This window comes from Triticum dicoccoides, chromosome 1A (genome assembly GCF_002162155.2).
Source record: "Triticum dicoccoides isolate Atlit2015 ecotype Zavitan chromosome 1A, WEW_v2.0, whole genome shotgun sequence".
In the NCBI taxonomy this organism is placed as follows: Eukaryota; Viridiplantae; Streptophyta; class Magnoliopsida; order Poales; family Poaceae; genus Triticum; species Triticum dicoccoides.
This window is the reverse complement of record NC_041380.1, coordinates 448,341,769-448,358,157: the sequence shown is the minus strand read 5'-3', so window position 1 is coordinate 448,358,157 and position 16,389 is coordinate 448,341,769.

Genomic DNA, 16,389 nt, shown 5'->3' with positions numbered 1-16,389 from the left:
AATAAAGCATTACATCATCCAGATACAATCAAGGTCTGACTACGGAACCAAAATAAAAGAAGACTACCCCAAATGCTACACAGATCCCCGATCGACCCCAACTGGGCTCCACTACTGATCAACTAGAACGAAACAACACAAAGGACAAGATCTTCAACGAGCTCCTCCTTGATCTAGGTTACATCATCTGCACGGTATCATCGGCACGTGCAAACTGGTTTTGGAAGTATCTGTGAGTCATGGGGACTCAGCAATCTCACACCCTCGCGATCAAGAGTATTTAAGCTTATAGGAAGGGTAAAATGTATGAGGTGGAGCTGCAGCAAGCGGCTAGCATATATGGTGGCTAACATATGCAAATGAGAGCGAGAAGAGAAGGCAAAGCACGATTGATAAAAGTATGATCAAGAAGTGATCCTAGAACAACCTACGTCAAGCATAACTCCAACATCGTGTTCACTTCCCGGACTCAGCTGAGAAGAGACCATCACGGTAACACACGCGGTTGATGTATTTTAATTAAGGATCAACTTCAGGTTTTCTACAACCAGACATTAACAAATTCCCATCTGCCCATAACCACGGGCACAACTTTCAAAAGTTCAAATCCCTGCAGGGGTGTCCCAACTTAGCCCATCACAAGCTCTCACAGTCAACGAAGGATATTCCTTCTCCCAAGACATTCCGATCAGACTCGACATCCAGGTTACAAGACATCCTCGACAATGGTAAAACAAGTCCAGCAACACCGCACGAATGTGCCGACAAATCCCGATAGGAGCTGCACATATCTCATTCTCAGGGCACACTCAGATGAGCAATCCGTATAACTAAAACCAGCCCTCGAGTTTCCCCGAGGTGGCGCTGCAAGGGGCTCTAGTTTGGACCAACACTCAGAGGAGCACTGGCCCGGGGGGTTAAAATAAAGATGACCCTTGAGTCTGCAGAACCCAAGGGAAAGAAAAGGCTAGGTGGCAAATGGTAAAACCAAGGTTGGGCATTGCTGGAGGAGTTTTATTCAAGGCGAACTGTCAAGGGGTTCCCATTATAACCCAACCGCGTAAGGAACACAAAATCCAGGAACATAACACCGATATGACGGAAACTAGGGCGGCAAGAGTGGAACAAAACACCAGGCATAAGGCCGAGCCTTCCACCCTTTACCAAGTATATAGATGCATTAATTAAATAAGAGATATTGTGATATCCCAACAAGTAAACATGTTCCAGCAAGGAACAACATCTCCATGTTCCAACAAGGAACAAACTTCACCTTCACCTGCAACTAACAACGCTATAAGAGGGGTTGAGAAAAGCGGTAACATAGCCAAACAACAATTTGCTAGGACAAGGTGGGTTAGAGGCTTGGCTCAACAATATGGGAGGCATGATAAGCAAGTGGTAGGTATCGCAGCATAGGCATGGAAAAAGAGCGAGCATCTAGCAAGCAAAGATAGAAGTGATTTCGAGGGTATGATCATCTTGCCTAAAATCTCGCAAGGAAGAAGAACGAGTCCATGAAGAAGACAAACGAACGTAGTCGAATGGGTCCTCACAAACGCGACGTTAACAGAACCAACCCGAAGAAGCAACACCGAAAAGAAGCACACAACATAGGTAAACAAACAACACATGAATAAGGCATGATATGCGGGATGCGATATGTGATGCATACGAATGATCTGGAAAGGAATGATTGAACCTGGCCTCAACTTGGAAATCCAAGAGTGACACTGCGAAGGTGAGGTGATTTCGCTCGAAATCGATATAAAGATCACCGGAATCGGATGCACGGTTTGGAAATGGCAAGCAAAACAAATATAGCACCGGCCTGCGATAATCAGCAAGTGACCAACTAAATACATCAAGGTAAATATGCTACAGCACTCAAACATAACAAAAAAAAATAAATGGAAGGGATCCACACATGAAGCTTGACAAAAGATGAACACTGAGCTACGGCTAATTCACTCAATAACAGGATCAAACAAGCATGGCAAAAGTGCAAATGATAACAGGTTTCAGACTTAGTGAAATTAACACAAGTCTGGAATTTATCATCAGGAAGCACACTTTAGAGCATGAAAACTACATGCTACAGGAACTTAACATGGCAAAGCAAGGCATGGCATGAAGCTAATCAAAGCACTTAACAGAAGTCCCTTAGTGACCATAAGCCAAAAGGGATCAGAAAATACAAATGCAAGCATGTGAACATAGCAAAAACATAAACAGATCCAGACTTGGTGAAAAACTGGAGCATGGCAAAACAGTTAACGAGTAGGCATGTTTACGAGCTCGATGCACTCACTACAGAGCATAGCATGACCAACTAAGCATACATCCATGAAGAAGATATTGCATAGAAGCTAGACATGGCAAGAACAACAACATAGCATGCATGGATCAATAGCAACATCCTCGGCAAAATCGCTAAACATGTCAACAATCTTCCAGGATCATTTTATAGCAAAAGTAGAGCTCGATTGACTCAAGCTAGGGTGCTCCATAAATGCAAAAAAGACATGGATGGATATAGCACCACAATGTTAACAAAACATCCTTACTGATCATCCTCAAAAGAGGCACAGATCACTAGGAAACAACATGAACATATGGCATAACAACAAAAACAGAACAAGGACTTAGTGAAATTCTAAGTCCCTGAAATCAGCATTAACGATTACGCTACTTTGCAAGCTTGTGCTAGTCACCACATAGATCACAAAAATACATGGCAAGCACCTCTGTAAAGATGACATGGCATATAACAAAACACATGTAGAGCTCAGGGTCATAGCATGCACACATTCATCATGGCAAAAATGACAAATAGCCATTTGCTGAAATGGATCTGACAAATTCACCACATAGCCCTCTTCCAACAGCATTTCGGGCATCAATATGAACTCAAATGAAAATGATGCAATGAGATGAAATGATTTGCTCGTCGAGACAAACATTTTGATATGCTACACACACGAATAGGAGCTACGATGAGGGAGTTATGACATGATGAAAAGAGGCAGTTGAATCTGAAAATTCCGGGGACTTAGTGAAATTTTACCTCCACGAAAAGTCAACGCGGGGACGAGGCGAAACGGGATGAGGAGATCCGGATCGAGGGGGCGTGTTTGGTTCGGGCACCCGGTGGATCTGATCCACCCGGGCCGGATCTAGCCGGTGTGCACTCCGGCGACGCGGGCGGTGAACTCCGGCAATGGCCGGCGACGAGGACACGGATGCGCGGTGCTCCGGCGGACGGAGAACGGCGGAGAAGCGGCGGAGGGCGGCGCCGGCGGGCTGCGGCGGCGTCGGAGTCGCGTGAGGGCGGCGGAGGAGCGACGGCTCGGGCCGGGTGACAACAGCGGCGGCGCAGCTCCGGTGGACAGACGGCGGATGGCGCGGCGCGGAAACCGGCAGGGCGCGGGCGCGGGCGCGGGCTCCCTCTGCGAGTGACGGCGGCGAGCAGTTGGGCCCTGCGGGCCCGATCCGGGCCGCGCGGGCCGGCGGCGGGGCTGGAGGAGAGAGAAGGTGGCGAGGGCGAGGTGTCGCGCTATGATTCGTTGGAGGCGGCGGCGGACGCGTCCAGCGACGGGACGGACATGTCCGGCTGCGGGAGGAGGACGAAGTTAGGGTTTCATCCGCGAAAATTTCAGGGAAGGCCACATATTTATAGGTAGAGGGAGCTAGGAGAGTCCAAATGAGGTGCGGTTTTCGGCCACGCGATCGTGATCGAACGACCGAGATGATGGAGGAGGTTTAGGTGGGTTTTGGGCCAGTTTGGAAGGGTGTTGGGTTGCAACACACACGAGGCCTTTTCGGTCCCTCGGTTAACTGTTGGAGTATCAAATGAAGTCCAAATGGTACGAAACTTGACAGGCGGTCTACCGGTAGTAAACCAAGGCCGCATGACAAGTCTCGGTCCAGTCCGAAAACGTTTAACACCCGCACACGAAAAGAGGTAGAAAGGAACACCGGGTGACATAGGAGCGCCGGATTGCAAAACGGACAACGGGGAAAATGCTCGGATGCATGAGATGAACATGTATGCAAATGAAATGCACATGATGACATGATATGCAATGCATGACACACAAGCGATGACAAGGCAACAACAGCGAATAACTGGAGGACACCTGGCACATCGGTCTCGGGGCGTTACAAAGTGTCGTACAATCAGCTTTAGCCAACCAAGCCCTTCTCAGGAGTCACTGATGGTTCCACTGTTCCGATAGGGCAGGTTCGCCTTCCAGTCACCTTCGGGCAGCGCAACAACTACCGCACCGAGCTCATCGACGTCGCCCACATCCATCTGCCATACAACGCCATCCTCGGGTACCCAGCCCTGGCCAAGTTCATGGCAGTGACTCATCATGGATACAATGTCCTCAAGATGCCAGGAAGCGGTGGAGTCATCACCGTACCCTATGAAGAAAGGGATGTAGTGTGTTCACTTGAGCGCGGGTTCCAAGCCACAGCAATCGAAGACCCGGACCGCGGAAACGGAAGACTTCCCGAGGCGACCCCCAAGAAGAAGAAGGTTTCGCCTGGCCCAAGCCACAAGGAGGCAGGCGCCTCCGGAGAAGTTGCATCAGGATCTGCGCCCAATCAGGGAGCGCCACCCTCTCTCGCATAGGAAGGCGCACCCGGCGCCCTCCTCAGGCAGAGCTCGGGGGCTCTTTCTTGGAGAGCCACCGACTTTGCCAAGGTCGCGAGGGAGGCGCTCGGGCACCACTTGGAGGGGTGCTTCCAGGCACGTTTCCCTCAGGAAGATACAAGGCAAGGAAGACCAAACCCTCAGGAGTTCATCGCAAGCAACACTCAGGAGCTACAGGAGTCGAGAGTCATGCGCGGCAGCCACTGCCTACCCGCCATGGCCCCACATCCAGGCGAGGATGGTGGGCTGCGTGTCTGCATCGACGTGCCAGGGCTCAACCAAGCGGCATCTCAGGAGCGCCTCTAGCCTTCGCGCGTGGGGCGCTGCGAGGGTCCACCTCATAGCTACGTTCGCATGCCTTTCGGCCTGCCGAACGCGGTCGCCGCTCATCAGCGCCTGCTAAGGAGCATTCTGGAGGCTCAGGAGGTCAGGCATCATGCGGTCCTGGCGGAGATGGAGATGGCTCTCGGAGACCCACCTGTGCCCCCGGAGCCTCCCGAGGCTCCTGGGCCTGGGGGCTCGTGAGGGTCGATGCCTTCATCGCACATCACTCGCTTTTTCAACACCACTTCATCTTCAACAGCACCAGGTGACATCTTTCTAAGTTCCGTTTTTAGCTGGGAGCGCCCACAGGGCTGCATCATTCCCAGGCCGCGTGGGTCCGTCCCTACGGCATGTATCCGTTTTGCTTATGCTCTTTACTTACCTCGTCGGTGGCGCCCCTCGGGCTGCATCATCTCCGAGCTGCTCGGGCCGGGCCCAGCAGCGTTTGCTTTTCCTGCGTCTACTTAAAATGAATTTGCTCTTTCGCGCTTAATTGTCACTTGCTGCTTATCGTGGACTTCTCCGATTTCATGCAAAGCGCTTGCACGTTAAAAGGGGGGTACCTGAGCATCGCGACTCATGGACTCCTACTGGCTCTCCAGCCCTCACCCCTGGCGTTGACCCACGACATCGTGACCTGTCATACCAGCGGCGGCTGAGCTAGCTCGAGGGTCGGGACTTGAGGACGTAGAGCATTTGCATTGTAACCACCCTGCAGGAACACACCATTGATAAAGGCCCAGAGCTAGGCACAACCCGCCTCGAGGTAGGGCCTCGTGAGTCCTGCGCTGGCTCACGAGTGACCAGATACACCTCTCCTAGCCCTACCGTGCCGGCCACGTGTCAGGGCGGGGCTGTACACGCCCCGGGGGCTCCTCCCGGAGGGGAGCCCCCTCCCACGTACCAGTGGAAGCACCATGCTCCGTGTTGGCTGACGACACTGCCGAGGAGTGGCTATGCCCGTACACATACGGAAGCGCTATGCTCCGCGCTGGTGATAAACAACTAAGGGCGGCCCACGGCTGTACCAACCTCAGGGAGCCCAGAGCTCAGAGTCCGGCACCATCGCAATGCCTCCCCTCGGGAGCGCCGCGCGAGGGGGCTGGACACGGGGGCTACGCCCGGGCCTCGCCCGAGCGCACGCCACCCAGCCAGGTCCCCCGGACCTGGTCGTCACGCGCCCCTCCCCGAGCGGAGCCAAGGTATGGAAACTCATTTGAACGTCAAGGGGGACTCCTGAGCATCGCGACTCAGGAGCCTAACTTGCCCCGTAGCCCCTCACTCCTTAGTCCCGTCCTGGTTTCCGGTCGGGGCTAACGCTGGGTGATGTACGCGTGGGGCTGGGCCCTGCCGATGCAGAATGATCAATCCACTCCTCGTTCCCCCCTTTCCTACTTGTTGCTTGTGCGTCAAGGGGGACTCCTGAGCATCGCGACTCAGGAGCCTAACTTGCCACGTAGCCCCTCACTCCTTAGTCCCGTCCTAGTTTCCGGTCGAGGCTAATGCAGGGTGAGGTATGCGCGGGGCCGGGCCCTGCCAACGTAGAGCGCGAGCAAGTGGGGGAGAAAAATGCAAATTCCAGGAAATTCAAAGCAAATATTACAAGCCATAGATTGTTTCACGACGTCAAACACAAGTCTAAACGCCTCCGTGAGGCATGGTGCATGTTGCAGGAATAAAAACAGGACAGAAGCCGCAAAGGGATCACTCTCTAGTGGTGTCGCTTCCTGGGGCCGCGGAGCTGGCGGCACCGCGCCCGGGCAAGATGCTAAAGGCGTGGAACCTTCCCAGCAAAGCTTCGGCTCGGCCTTCCACGGCCTCAGTAGCAACGGCGCAAGCTCGCCGCTCACGGGCTCCAGCAGGCTGTCGAGGTCGACGTTGGGGTCGCACAGGTAGACATGGCTGAGGACACGCGTCAGCAACGCCGAAGACAGGGCACGCGCCTCGGCCTCGGCCGTGGGGCCAAGGCCGTCTACGACATCTTCAAGCGCGCGGACCAGGAAGGGAAGCAGCTTGGCGGGGCCGTCCTCCGCGCCGGCCAGCGGCTCCTCCGAGCCGCTCTCGTAAAGCGTCTTCAGCGCGGCACGAGCCCTCTTCTCCATCTTCGCGAAGGCCACCCGATCCTCCGCCAGGACCTTCGCCTTGGCGTCCAGCTCGGCCCTCTCCGCCTGCAGCGACCGCTCTAGCGTCTCCAGTTCGCCGTGGCGGTCATCAAGCTTGGCGTCCCGCTCCTTGACGGCAGCCTCCCGAACCTTCATCTCCTTCTCTTTCTCTTGGCGGCCATGGACCTCCTTGGCGAGTTCGTCGCGCAGGCCTTGCAGCTCGATCTCCAGCTCCTTGTAGCGAGCCTTGGCAGCCGTAGCATCGCCCAGGGCAGCGTCGCGGGCGGCCTTGGCTTGGTTGGCAGCCTGCTTCTCCCCATCGGAGGCCGCCACGGCCTGGCTCAGCGCTGCTCAGACAGAGGCAGCAGAACGGGCCCAACCAGAAGCTAGCTCCAGGCGCCCGGCCGCTAGGCGAGGGTCCGCACTCAGAAGATCCTCCAGCAGCCGGCTCAGTTCGCTGGCGAGCTGGTCCAAGATGGCGGCATAAGAAGCAGAAGAAGTGGGAACCGGCAGAGCAGGCGAAGAAGACGGCGGCGTGATCACGGCTTGGCAGAAGGATCCTCCTGGGCCTTGGTCGCCCTGGCTACAGCATCAAGCGTAGTCGACTCCAGGGTCAGCGGGGCCACGGGGGCTGACTCCTCGCCAAGGCGTCCCAGTCGGCCTGGCGAGGACGATCGGACCAGGGAGGCGCGAGCCGCACCATCTTCCTCCCCAGCGGACAAAGGCACCGCCCCGGCAGATGGACTCGCCCCAAGCGGAGCCGCAGATGGACTCAACCTCTTCGCCCCAGGCGCCGGCCTAACAAGAGAATATGGACGTCAAGCCTCAGCGGCAGAAACCAAGCAAAGCGGGAATCAAGCACTTACTGGTCGTCGCTCGCGGACCCAAGCAACTTCCGGCTGAACTTGAAGCCCGAGAGCCTGCAGCTTGGGTCAGCCTCGGGAGGCCCAGAAGAAGAAGCCACGTCGGGAGGGCTGGGGCTGGTTTCAGACCGCCCAGGGATTAGAGCGGACCCTTGGAGAACCAGCCCCGACCTGCCATTCCTTGTGACCAAGGGAGAGTCCTCCCCTCCTCGCCCGGCGCCGACATCGTCGTCATCCGGCATGGAGCGGAGGGCCCGAGACTTGAGCCGAGGGAAGGACTCCCCCGACTCCTCGCTAGTCGCCTCGAAGACAGACTCTTCCTCCTCTGCCTCTTCTTCCTCCTCACTCTCGCTGGAGCTGCCGGAGGACACGTCCACCATCGCCAGCGCCGCAAGATCCTCAGAAGCTACCGCGGGCACCAGCCCCTCACCGTTGAAGGTGGGCATGGCGTTCACCACCCGCTCCCAGTCGTCGCGAAGGAACAGGGGGACGGGGGCGCCCACCGGCTTCTCCATGTCTCCCCCAACCAAGGAATGGAGGGCCGTGACCAGATTCTCGTCGGTCAAGGCCTCCAAGCTCAGGCGCAAGGCGGCGTCCGCTTCCCCAGCCTCCACAATGGGAGCGAGTGCTCCTGGAGTGGAGCCACCCGGTGCTCCAAGAACTCCCTTAGGAGCGTGGCTCCAGTCAGCTTCGCCGCCCCCAAGTTGCTTGGCCTCAGGTCCGCGTCCATCCTCTTCAACACAACCCTCGCACGGGGGTCGACAAGCTCCGCGCGGGACCACGCGTTGATGGCCTTGGGCTGCCCCGTAGGCAGCACCGGACAGGGGTGGAGACGCCCGACGTCCACCATGACCCACTTGCTCCGGAAGCCTTCGATCCTCTTCCCAGGCTTCGAGATGGCATTGGAATTGGAGTACGCGATGAAGCTCGCACATGCAGAGACATGGACAGCAAAAACCCGAAGGGAAAAGTAGTGGCGCAGCAAGGCCACCGAGGGCTTTACCCCGACATGAGCCTCACAATAGTAGGCAAAGATCGCCAGGAGAGGAACAAAGTTGGGGTGGAGGTGCAGAGTCTGCAAGTTGTACTGGCGGAGAACAGCAAAGAAGAACTCAGAGAAAGGAGGCACCAGACCGGCGACTGATGAAGCTATGTACCTAGGATAGGGGCATGGACCTGTCCTAAGTACCCTACCCAAGGACATCCCTAGAATAAGTCACCTTTTAATCGACTTGGAGGTATCCCACTCGACAGATTCAAGACACTCGACCACGAAGCAATCACTCGACCAAATTCCAACCACTCGACTGCCAGGAGATCTAAAGTCACCCTGCACGCAAACGGTCGGTCATTAAGTAGCTTTTATGGTCATCCTAGCACTTTATTAGGGGCGTTACCAGTAACCCCCCAGTCTTAATGTACTTTAAACCTTGCATTACTGAGGGCTGGAGGGGCCTGGCGAACTCTATATAAGCCACCCCCCTCCTCAGTATCAAGGGTTGGCACCCCTGTTATTCATACACACATAATTCAGTCGACTGCCTCCGGGCACCGAGACGTAGGGCTGTTACTTCCTCCGAGAAGGGCCTGAACTCGTAATCCTCGTGTGCTTACAACTCCTCCATAGCTAAGATCTAGCCTCTCCATACATACCCCCCTACATCACTGTCAGAGTTAGAACCACGACAGTTGGCGCCCACCTTGGGGCTAGGAGTCTTAGCGCCTAGTTTGAGAAGTTGCGATTTTTCTGATCTCCTTGATCATGGTTTCGGGCGGAGCTTTGGTGGAGGGCCGCGAGATCCGTCTCGGCGCGCTCACGTTCATCGCCGACGACTCCGCTTGGCTTCAGGAGGCTCCACTCGACGTCGACGTGCTCCCCGTCCGCGAGGCGACGCACTTTCGCGCATGCGTCCATGGTGTCCTCCCGCGGCAGCCGTCGACCCAGTATCGGTCGGCTCCCGTGGCATCTCCCCGCCCTATTTCTCACCGGCGCAAGCGCTCCGGTCGGTCGAGGCTTCAGAGGTGGGTGAGGCATGCGGTGGCCCGCCAGTCGGCCACCCCACAAGTCGTGGCAATCGAGCCCGACGAATCCCTCTACGGCCTGTTCGACCTGTCGACTGGCTCCGCAGAGACCGCATCTGAATGCGACAGCAGTGACCCAGCTGCAGAGGTTCTGGTGATCGATGGGCCGCACAGTCCCCCCGGTTTCCCCCGCACTGACGGAGGCGTGGATGGGGGCGACCCATCGCGTCCTCACGAGGAGTATCTCCCCGAGCCTCTCACGTCATTGCAGCGGGAGGAACTTCGCCGCCGGAACATGGATGCACTCCACACTCCTATCGTTGGAGAAACCCCCGAGGCCCGAGCCTTGGAGGACGCGCGCTTGGCTAACTTGGCCGAGCGCACTCGATTGGAGAATCTCCAGCAAATACTCGACGGGCGAGCGCGTCAACGGGCTCCGGAATCCAGTCGACGTCAACTCTTTCTGCCCCCGCAGGTATATCGTACTCCGATTCAGAATTTGGCGGCTGCGGCCCGTATAGCAGAGTCGATTCAGCCCTCCCAGTCAGAGGCTGGCAGAGGCTTGTTGCAAATCAGAGCGTTGCTCCGGGCAGCGGGAGACCAAAATTCCGCTGTTTCTCAGTCGCGAAACAGGATCCACAGTCGATCCGTTGCAGCGGATACAGTCCAGTCGGCTCATAGCCCAAGATCGCCTCTGAGGCGTGAGGGACGCGGAGACCAGCGTGATCAGTACAGAAGGAATGAGCAGTATGATCACCAATTTGATCGTGATGATCGACGTCGAGTGCCAACCCCTCCCCCGAGGAGTGGATCATATGTGCCTCGACAGTAGGTGGACAGACGCCCTCATAGTGTTAGGCGGAGAATTCCAGTCGACCCCAGGGAACCAGGCTTTGATGCGAGATCCATTCTCGTTCAAGGTTTGGTCGACAGGAATAGAGCTCACCGAGAAGGCCACGACAGAGATGCGCCTACCAGTAGCAGAGTACATGTTTTAGGGCCGGAGTGTTTCAGTCGAGCCATCAGAGCCGCTGTAATTCCTCCCAACTTCAGGTTGGCGACTGGAGTTAGTAAGTTCACCGGTGAGTCCAAGCCCGATACTTGGCTCGAAGATTACCGAGTGGCTGTCTAGATTGGCGGTGGGAACGATGAGGTAGCCATGAAGCACCTGCCTCTCATGTTAGAAGGCTCGGCTAGAGCGTGGCTGAATCAGTTAGCACCCAGCAGCATTTACACTTGGGAGGATCTCTCCCAAGTGTTTATCACCACATTTGAAGGAACATGCAAGCGATCTGCAGGCCTTACGGAATTGCGGTCTTGCGTGCAGAAACCGAATGAAACTCTGAGGGATTACATCCAGAGGTGGATCACATTGCATCACACAGTGGAAAATGTACCAGATCATCAAGCAGTTTGTGCCTTTAAAGAAGGCGTTGAGTATAGAGAATTGAATCTGAAGTTCGGTCGAACCGGAGAGATGTCTCTGAATCGGATGATGGAGATTGCCACCAAATACGCTAATGGTGAAGATGAGGATCGACTCCGGAGTGGCAAGCATAAAGTAGTCGCCCAGGAAACCGGAGGAAATTCCAATCGGAAACAGAAGTGGAAAGTCGAGCCAGCTGCTCCTGGGGAGGCCCTGGCCATAACCCAGGGAAAATTTAAGGGAAAACCCAAAGGACCTTGGAACCCCAAGAAAGTTAAAGACCAAGATGGAAATGATGTTTTGGATCTACCGTGTCACATCCACACCAAGAAAGATGAAGAGGGTAAACTCATTTACCCAAAGCATACCACTCGACAGTGTCGGCTTCTGATCCAGCAGTTTCAGGGCAAGCAGTCCAAAGATAAGGAAAATGAGTCGGACAAAGTTGAGGACAAGGAAGATAGTGACGATGGCTACCCCCAGGTCAATTCCACCCTGATGATTTTTGCTGATGTTGAGAGCAAAAGTCGACTGAAGGTTATTAACCGTGAGGTAAATATGGTTGCTCCGGCAACACCCAATTATCTGAAGTGGTCCCAGACTGCCATCACATTCGACCAGTCTGATCACCCTACGCACATTGCCACCCCTGGGAGGCAAGCTCTGGTGGTCGACCCAGTTGTCGAAGGCACTCGACTGACCAAAGTCCTGATGGATGGAGGCAGCGGTTTGAATATACTGTATGCAGAAACATTGAAAGGGATGAGCATTCCGATGTCCAGGCTCAGCACCAGTAACATGAGTTTCCATGGAGTCATTCCTGGGAAGAAAGCCGAGTCACTCGGCCAAATTGCTCTTGATGTGGTTTTCGGTGATTCCAAGAATTACCGCAAGGAAAAGTTGACATTCGAAGTTGTGGATTTCCAAAGTGCTTATCACGCTATTTTGGGCAGGCCAGCTTATGCACGCTTCATGGCTCGACCATGTTATGTGTATCTCAAATTGAAGATGCCTGGTCCCAAAGGTGTGATCACTGTTACAGGCAATCGGAAGAAAGCAGAAGAGTGTTTTCAGAAAGGCTCAAAGATTGCTGACGCTCAGATGGCGGTGGTCGAGCTGCAAGAGTATCAGAAGACTACAGATCCGAGTGAGTTGCTACGAGCTAAGAAGCCTGCTTCAGAATCAGCTTTTTAGTCGTCCGGTGAAACGAAGGCAGTTCACATTCACCCGACCGATCCAAACGCTGCTCCGACTCACATCTCAACGACGGTCGATTCCAAATAGGAAGAAGCGCTCATCCAGTTCCTCCATGAGAACTAGGACATCTTCGCATGGAAGCCTGCTGACATGCCTGGAGTTCCCAGGGGCTGGCTGAGCATCGTCTATGAGTCGACCCAAAATTTAAACCTGTGAAAGAACATCTTCGACGGTCCGCCGTCCAGAAGAGGAAGGCCATTGGCGAGGAGGTGGCTCGGCTCTTAGCAGCGGAGTTCATCCAAGAAATTTACCACTCCGAGTGGCTCACCAATGTTGTCATGGTCCCCAAGAAGGACAAGTCACTTCGCATGTGCATTGATTTCAAGAATATCAATCGGGCCTGCCCGAAAGATCATTTTCCTCTCCCCCGCATCGACCAGATAGTCGACTCGACTGCGAGATGTGAGCGTTTGTCTTTCCTAGACGCCTATTCCGGGTACCATCAGATCCGTCTGTATGGGCCCGACGAGATCAAAACAGCTTTCATCACTCCATTCGGGTGCTTCTGTTATGTCACCATGCCGTTCGGCCTCAAGAATGCCGGAGCCACATTCATGAGGATGATTCAGAAGTGTTTGCTCACTCAAATCAGTTGGAATGTGGAGGCATACATGGATGATATTGTGGTCAAGTCACGGAAGGGTTCCGACCTGCTGACTGACCTTGCTGAAACCTTTGGCAACCTCAGGAGGTATGATATCAAGCTCAATCCGTCAAAGTGCACGTTCGGAGTTCCAGGTGGGAAGTTACTCGGTTTTCTCGTTTCCGAACGGGGAATCGACGCCAATCCTGAAAAAATTGGTACTATACTCCGGATGAAACGTCCTGTGCGTGTGCATGACGTCCAGAAGCTTACAGGATGCTTGGCCGCTTTAAGTCGATTCATCTCTCGCCTCGGTGAAAAGGCATTGCCTCTTTACCGACTGATGAAGAAGTCTGACAAGTTCGAGTGGACTCTAGAAGCTGATGCAGCGTTTACAGAGCTCAAAGCTCTGCTCTCCACCCAGCCGGTGCTTGCTGCCCCAATCAGCAAGGAGCCTTTGCTAATTTACATTGCAGCCACAGAACAAGTTGTCAGTACAGTACTTACGGTCGAGCGGGAAGAAGAAGGAAATGCCTTCAAAGTTCAGCGCCCAGTATATTATGTTTCTGAAATTTTGACTCCTTCAAAGCAAAGATATCCTCATTACCAAAAGCTTGTATATGGGATTTATATGACCACGAAGAAGGTTGCACATTACTTCTCTTATCATTCCATTACAGTCGTCAGCGATGCTCCACTATCAGAGATTTTGCACAATAGAGATGCAACTGGTCGAGTGGCCAAATGGGCGATTGAACTTCTTCCCCTAGATATCAAGTTTGAGGCAAAGAAAGCTATCAAGTCCCAAGCAATTGCAGATTTCGTCGCCGAGTGGATCGAACAGCAACTTCCGAATCAAGTTCACTCAGAGCACTAGATCATGTTCTTCGATGGATCTAAGATGCTGAATGGTTCCGGTGCTGGGGTAGTATTGGTTTCCCCCCGAGGAGATAAGCTCAGATATGTTCTCCAGATTCACTTTGATTCCTCCAATAACGAAGCAGAATATGAAGCACTTTTGTATGGGTTGCGCATGGCCATTTCACTCGGCGTCCGTCGCCTCATGGTCTATGGCGACTCAGATTTGGTGGTTAATCAGGTGATGAAAGAATGGGACGTCAGAAGTCCAGCTATGACTGGTTATTGCAATGCAGTGAGAAAGTTAGAGAAGAAATTCGAGGGGTTAGAGCTTCATCATATCCCCCGACTGAAAAATCAAGCGGCTGATGATTTGGCAAAGATAGGCTCCAAGAGAGAAGCCATCCCCAGCAATGTGTTTTTGGAACACATCCACTCGCCATCAGTCCAAGAAGATCCTTTTACAAATGAAGCCCCGCAGCCAAAGAGTGCCACAGATCCAACTGAAGTTGAAATTCCGTCAGTGGTCGACCTAATCATGGAAGTTTTGGCAATCACCCCTGACTGGACGATACCGTACATCGCGTATATCCTGAGAAAGGAACTCCCGGAGGACGAAGAAGAGGCTCGACAGTCGTCCGTCGATCCAAGGCCTTTACAGTCATAAAGGGACAGTTGTATAGAGAAAGCGCGACTGGAGTCGGTCAGAAGTGTATAACACCAGAAGAAGGTCAGATAATCCTTGATCCTGTGGTCATCATGCGTCCTCTCGGACCATTGTGGCTAAAGCATACCGAGCGGGATTTTACTGGCCAAGAGCGAATGAAATGGCAAAAGAGATAGTCGACAAGTGTGAAGGGTGCCAGTTCTACTCCAACATGTCGCACAAGCCTGCATCAGCCCTGAAGACCATTCCACTCATCTGGCCCTTTGCTGTTTGGGGACTGGACATGGTTGGCCCATTGAGAAGAGGCAGGAGCGCTTTCACACATGTGCTTGTGGAAGTCGACAAGTTTACCAAATGGATTGAAGCTAAGCCTATCAAGAATCTTGATGCTTGCACTGCTATCAGTTTCGTTAGAGAGTTAACACTCAGATATGGAGTCCCGCATAGCATCATCACCGACAATGGGTCAAACTTTGATTCAGACAAGTTCAGAGGTTTTTGCGCCTCTCAAGGCACACGAGTCGACTACGCATCGGTCGCCCACCCCCAGTCGAATGGACAAGCTGAAAGGGCAAATGGTCTGATTCTCAAAGGACTAAAGCCTCGGCTGATGAGTGATCTCAAGCACGCAGCAGGCGCTTGGGTCGACGAGCTTCCGTCGGTTCTGTGGGGATTGAGGACTACCCCGAATCGGTCAACTGGAAGAACTCCGTTCTTTCTGGTCTACAGAGTGGAAGCAGTCCTGCCAAGTGATCTACTTCACAATGCACCCTGAGTCGAGCTTTGTACCGAAGATGAAGCTGAACAAGCCCGGCAAGACGCAGTCGACCTCCTGGAAGAAGAAAGAGAAATGGCTATGATCCGATCGACCATTTATCAGCAAGACTTGCGTCGATTCCATGCCAGAAATGTGAAGAGTCGAGCCTTCCAAGAAGGAGATTTGGTCCTCCGAGTGGATCAACAAAAACCACACAAGCTCGCTCCTACTTGGGAAGGTCCCTTCATCGTCACCAGAGTCCTCCACAATGGAGCGTATCACCTTTACAATGTCGATCACCAGATCGATGAGCCATGAGCTTGGGATGCAGAACTGCTCCGCCCCTTTCACACTTGAATTCTCACTCGGATGAGATGTAATAAGAAAAACTTCTGTAGTCTATTTATCAAAGACAAGAGTGTTACAAATTTTCCTATAATTGTTGTTGCTTTTGTTTGCGTGTGAAATCCCCCAGTGGGTGGCTTAGCTGCGAATCCGTTTCGCCTAAGTTTGTAAAAAAAAATCCTACCGAGTGGCGAGCCAGACTCCCACTCGGAGGCTTAGCTGCAGCTGAGTGCTCGCCTAAGTGTTTAAAAATCCTACCGAGTGGCGAGCCAGACTCCCACTCGGAGGCTTAGCTGCAGCCCAGTGCTCACCTAAGTGTTTAAAAATCCTATCGAGTGGTGAGCCAGACTCCCACTTGTAGGCTTAGTTGCAGCCCAGTGCTCGCCTAAGTGATTAAAAATCCTACCGAGTGGTGAGCCAGACTCCCACTCGGAGGCTTAGCTGCAGCCCAGTGCTCACCTAAGTGTTTAAAAATCCTACCGAGTGGAGAGAAAACCTCCCACTCGGAGGCTTAGCTGCAGCCTA